This window comes from Gekko japonicus, unplaced genomic scaffold (assembly GCF_001447785.1).
Source record: "Gekko japonicus isolate JY-2015 unplaced genomic scaffold, Gekko_japonicus_V1.1 scaffold6508, whole genome shotgun sequence".
Taxonomy (NCBI): Eukaryota; Metazoa; Chordata; class Lepidosauria; order Squamata; family Gekkonidae; genus Gekko; species Gekko japonicus.
In genome coordinates, this window is record NW_015174448.1 from 21,898 (window position 1) to 28,391 (window position 6,494).

The following is a 6,494-nucleotide window of genomic DNA, read 5'->3' on the forward strand; positions in this document are numbered from 1 at the left end:
TTTAAAAGGTTTATGGCCTGGGGGGGGGGGGAGCGGTTGGATTCAAAAATGGAAAACCGGCAAAAGTAAACAAAAATAAAGGGGAAAGGCCCACAATAACATAGCTCGTGGATTTTGAAAAAAAATTAATACAGTAGATCTCGCTGAGCTGAGTACATGTTATCTAGGCTCTAACAGGTTTCTCAGAGCATGTGCAGAGTTCCTCCCACAAGGTGCTGGAGGAGTCTTTAACCCTATCCAGTCTCTTGAGTAGGGCCCCAGTTTCTGCCGAAGACCTGGGAAAATCTCAAATATTTATGGTCAATGGAATGGGGACTAAGGCGGCCTCCTCTCTAAGAGCGACAAGCTGATTTAGCCAATCCTATGCAAAATACCAACTCTGATGGGCTAATGTTTCCTTATGAGGAGTTGTACCGTGTCAGAAGAAGTCGATTGAAGAGCTGAATAAACTTGAGTTTTGCTGAATCACTCTCTGACTATTATTGTTAAGCACGGACTTAACAGTTTCACAGGATGGCCCAATGTGGAATGGAAATGAATGGGTTATTCTGATGTAAACCCCAGGGCTCCAAGATTCGTTCTCAGTGGCACTCTTGAACCCTTAAATGGTTTTAGGGTTTCACTCCACCAAACTAAGAGAATACCTTTCGTTAGGACCAAGGAGATGACCTGTCCACCATTATCCACCTTGGCTTGTTTATCAGTTTGGTGTAGTGGTTAGGAGTGTGGACTCTAATCTGGGAGAACCGGGTTTGATTCCCCACTCCTCCACATGCAGCTGCTGGTGTGACCTTGGGTCAGTCATTAAGTTGGTGTAGTGGTTAAGTGTGCGGACTCTAATCTGGGAGAACCAGGTTTGATTCCCCACTCCTCCACATGCAGCTGCCGGTGTGACCTTGGGTCGGTGATAAGTTCTCTCAGAGCTGTTCACTCAGGGGCAGTTCTCGAGAGAGCTCTCAGCCCCACCTTAGGGTTTTGGGTTTTTTTGAGCCCCCGGAGGGGATTTGTTATTATTTTTTATATCACTACAAAAACTATAACAGAAGAAAAAGGAAGGGAAACTACATTTACGGGATAAAGTAAAGAACCCACTACTAACTAAAAACCCAAGAGAGGAGATCCTCCTACTAGCTTAGTTACATCAAGTCTTCCCATCATTAATCCCATTACAAACTGAGTCAAACATTTAAAATACTTTTCCTTTAAAGCTTAAAATTTAACTGTCTAAACACAGTACCCCAGATCGTCCCATTTCAAAGTTCTCAAAGACACAATTCAGAGTCCTTCAGCCTTTACTTCTCCTTTCCCCGTCTCTTCCGTAACTTATAAGGACTTTTTGGGGCTCTGACAGAGAGTCCTCTCCGGAAGAACCCAAGTCTAGCTCACCACTGGACTTGCTGTCCTCTTCTTTTTTGCCGTCCTCTGACTTTCCCAACTGGACCCTTAGAAATTCTTGAGCTTTCATAACAGAATCAATCTTTTCTTTTTTGCCCTTCATCTTGAAAGTGATACCTTCTGGAAATAACCATTTATATCCAATTGAATTTGTCTGAAGAAAAAGTACACGTTCTTTTTACTTCTTTCTCCGTTGTCTTACTTCAAACGGAATGTCCTTTAATACTCTGATAGTATTATCTCCCACTTTCAGGGATATTCCAGAAACCGCTTTCAGGATTACATCCCTCACATGCCTCTTCGAGAATCTTACAACAATTTCCCCACCTTAGGGTTGTCAAGTTTATCTTATGTAATAATGGGGGGAGTCCTGTTTCTCCCTGGGAGTCTTCTGGCACATGAAGCGCACACGCTGCGATGACGCCACCCGGAAGTGACGACATCGCGTCGGGCACGTTGGGGGCAGGGCCACTTCATTCAAGGGGAAAACATAGAGTTTCCCCTTGAATGATAGAGCGTCCTCCGGTAACATGGACAATGTGATGACGTCACCCGGACGTCACTTCACGCCGCTCATGTCGCACACACTGGGGGTGGGGTTCCCCCCGGCAGCCCGACCCAGGGAACGGCCTTCTGGAGCACACTTTGGGGGTGGGGTCCCCCCGGCGGCCTGACCCAGGGAACAGGCCTCTGGAGCGAGGGTTTCCCCACCTCCCGGGGGGACCCAGCAACCCTACACCACCTACCTGTTGCGGGGAGGGGAAGGGAAAGGAGATTGTAATCCACTCTGAGACTCCTTCAGGTAGTGACGGGCGGGGTATAAATCCAATCTCTTCCTGTTCATCATAACCATTGCGGTTAAAAGGCAAAATTGTCTGTGTGGATAAATTAGCATTACTCCAGAAGGAAAGATGCCTTTTCACACAGTTACGGACAGCGCAGCTCAAAGGAAAAGAGAACAGAATTGGAAATTCCTGTTTGTCCCTCACAATGTGTAGTACTCCATTGTTACAGAAGGGGATTTAGTTGTTTCAGAGAAACCACAGGGCAAGCCTCCTATTAGCAGGATGTTGCGGCTTCAGCGTCCTTCTAAGCCAGAAAACTCCAGAAGGGGCATGGGGTGGGGGACTGTATTCCCGTGGACATTGCTCCATCCCCTGGCAGCAAACTCCACATTTCAATCACTCTCGGTGTAAAGTAGTATTCCCTTTTGACCCTCCTGAACCTACTGCCCATAAGTTTAATTGGATACCCTCAGTTTCTAGTATCTTGGAAGAGGGAGGAAAAGTGAAATTACTGGGATTCTTGCCTCTGAGTGTGGAGGTTCCCCTTCAGCCGCCATGGCTTGTAGGCATTGATAGACTTATCCTCCATTAATCTATTGAATCTCCTTTTCAAGCTGTTTTATTCCCGTGGACATCGCTCCATCCCCTGGCAGCAAATTCCACATTTCAATCACTCTTGGTATAAAGTAGTATTCCCTTTTGACCGTCCTGAACCTACTGCCCATAAGTTTCATTGGATACCCTCAGTTTCTAGTATCTTGGAAGAGGGAGGAAAAGTGTCTTTCAAAGCACACAGCTGGATCCGAGTCAATAAATCTGAACCAAAGTGGGTCTGTCCTTCCAAGATCATCTTGCCTTTCCCACCAACGTCGCTTCTGCCATGCCTGGGTTCAGTTGTGAATTGTTCTGCCTCCTATGCGTGATGACCGAGCATCCGAGCATTGGTGCAGGGCAGATGGAGCTGCATCTATTTTTATATTGTACTATGTTTGAGACCTGAGTTGCCACATGACGTAGTGAGCTCCCGTCTCTAGTTCCAGCTCCTGCCCACCTAGCAGTTTGAAAGCAAGAAATTGCAAGTAGATAAATAGGTACCACTTGGCAGATGGAGCTGCATCTATTTTTATATTGTACTATGTTTGAATATGGTTGTTGCCCATAATAAACTAGTGTTTCTCTCTTGGGTCCCCCCTTGGCCACTGGTAGGGAGTGGGAGGTCAGGGTTGCCCTCCAGGTTGGGGAACTCCTGGAGATGTGGGGGTGGAGGCAGTGCTGGGAGTTTGAGCTGGCATCCTGCGCCGGCTAATGCCTGATCAACAGCCACCGGGCATCACTCATAGTCTTGCCTGTTGGAAATATGTGTGTTGCAAGGTCTACAGTCAGCCATTCTAGGGTTAATGTGCTTTACCTTGAGTGCTGTTGTTTAGACTGACCTGGAAGGGAACCTGGCAGAAAGCCAATGGGAAGGAAGCCCGGGAAACTGAAGCCTATTTACTAACAATCATTGGTTAATGCATTCGGGCAGGGGTCATTTCCTGCAGGAGCACACAGGAGCGGAGCTCCGGCAGTAAAGAGCCCAGGGGGCGGGCACATGCAACAAGCCCCACCCCCTGCTCCCAGCAGCCCTCAATCAGAGCAAGAAGCAGCCAGGTAAGATGCAGAGCCCCCCCCCCGGTCAAAAACAGTCCAATGGCACCTTTAAGACCAAGTTTTATTCAGGCACAAGCTCTCCCTCCTCTGCGAGGACAGATCTGCACGTTTCCCCCCCCCAATAGCTAGCGATCCAAAACAGTCCAGTGGAACCTGAGCAGTGGGGTGTGGCATATGCAAATAAATTATGCTAATGAGTTATGCTAATGAGCTCCTGCACCTCTTTTTCTACGAAATGACCCCTGCATTCGGGTGATTTCTTTCTAGGGGGTCAAGAAAGGAAGAATCTCCCTTACTATCTGCGTCTGCCTGTTGTTGCAAGCATGTCGTCTTAAGTGTTTGTTGTTTTGTAGATTTCCCTGTGTACCCTTCCCTTTAGAAATAAAGATTTGACAAAGAAGGATAATGCCTCCTCTCAAGTGAAGAAAGATCCATTGCAACCTCTGAATATCTAACTATTTTCACCAAATTTTCCAACATTGCCAACCTCCAGGTGGACCTTGGGAATCTCCCAGATTTACAGTTGGTCTCCAGATGACAGAGATCAGATCCCCTGGAGAAAATGGCTGCTTTGGAGGGTGGACTCTATGGCATTAGAGCCTACTGAGGTCCCTGTCCTCCTTGGGCTCCACCCCAAAATCTCCAGGAGTTTACTAACCTGGATCTAGCAACTCTACTACAGCACTATACCTCACTGAGGTCTCTCTACTCCCCCCCGCCCTCCCAACCAGGCGCCACACCAGTGTTCCCTCTAAGCTGAGTTAGTGTGAGCTAGCTCACAGTTTTTAAGCCTCCGGCTCACACACCTTTTTGCCTTAACTCAGGAAGGAGGGCTCCCGAGCAAAGTGATTTATGCAGCGGCCAAAATCTCCAGCTCTCAACTTTAAGGCCAGGAGCTCACAAAGTAGAATTTTTGCTCACAGGACTCCACAGCTTAGAAGGGAGCATTGCTCCACACACACACGCATACGCACACCCCAAATCTCCAGGAATGTCTCCACCAGTGTTCCCTCCCCTCTAAGCGGAGTGAAAATGTCGAGACAGTGTGTGACTGCAATAAAGAAGGCCAATGCTATGCTGGGGATTATTAGGAAGGATATTGAAAACAGATCAGCCAATATCATAATGCCCCTATATAAATCAATGATGCGACCTCAGTTAGGATACTGTATGCAATTCTGGTCACCACACCTTAAAAACGATATTATAGCTTTGGAAAAAGTGCAGAAAAGGGCAACTCGAATGATAAAAGGGTTGGAACACTTTTCCTATGAGGAAAGGTTAAGGCGCTTGGTACTTTTCTCCCTTTCTCACAATACAAGAACTCATGGGCACTCCATGAAATTGCTGAGAGGTCGGGTTAGAACAGATAAAAGGAAGTCCTTCTTCCCCCAAAGAGTGACTAACACATGGAATTCACTGCCACAGGAGGTGGTGGCGGCTACAAGCATGGATGGCTTCAAAAGGGAATTAGATAAGCATATGGAGCAGAGGTCCATCAGTAGCCATTAGCCACAAGGTATAGACAGGGGCTCTGGGGCAAGGGATGCTCTCTGTCTTCTTGGTGCTTGGAGGGGGTCAACAGTGGGAGGGCTTCTAATGTCCTGCCCCCACTGGTGGACCTCCTGATGGCACCTGGTATTTCTGGCCACTGTGTGACACAGAGTGTTGGACTGGTTGGGCCTTTGGCCTGATCCAACATTGGCATCTCTTATGTTCTTATAAGTGTGAGCTAGCTCAGTTTTTTAGCCTCCGGCTCACCCATTTTTGTCTCAGCCCAGGAAGGATGGGGCTCCAGAGCAGACTAATTTATGCAGCAGCCAAATCACCAGCTCACAACTTTAACGCCAGTGGCTCACAAAGTAGAAGTTTTGCTCACAGGACTCCACAGCTTAGAGGGAGCAGCGTTGGCAACCCTCTGGAAGGCTCTCCCCCTTCTCATGTCTCCTGGTGTGACTGCTCTGGGGGTCATCAGCCCCCTTTGGCAGGCTGCCTCCGTAGCGACGTCCTTCCTATATACGCCAAAGATTTTTTAAAAATACTTCCAGATCGTCTTAGGACATCCGATAACGTGAAGCCATCTGTCTCCTCTGGCAAGGCCATGAAAGGCGGGGTGGCCGGCCAGGGCTTGCGGCCTCCGCCACAGCGTTCCCGTTCAAAGCTGACCTTCTCCCTTTGTCCCCCTTCTTGTTTATTCGGAAGGCAGACACCGCAATCCGCCTCGCCCTCTGGCTTCTCTGAGCGCTCAAACCGATCGTTTGGGTCAGGCCTTTGAGGAGAAGGAATTTTTCTCACAGACGGGTGCGATAAAGTGGAATGACTTCTGGGGAAATGACCGTGGCAGGAAACATCAAAGAGGACATATGAATAGTCAGGCCAGCAGTGGTCCAGCCAATCCGGCATCCTCATTTCCTCCGGCATTTCTATCAGCAGCCGGTGCCCTGTCCTGTACATTCAGAACTGACAGAGTGGGAAAACCTCTGTCCGATCTGTTGCATATGATGACGAGGAAGAGGGCAGGTCTGTACATAAGAACATAAGAGAAGCCATGTTGGATCAAGACAATGGCCCATCTAGTCATCTAGTCCAACACTCTGTGTCACACAGTGGACACCAGAAGCCCTCCCAGTGGTGACCCCCCCCACAAGCGCCAAGAATACAGAG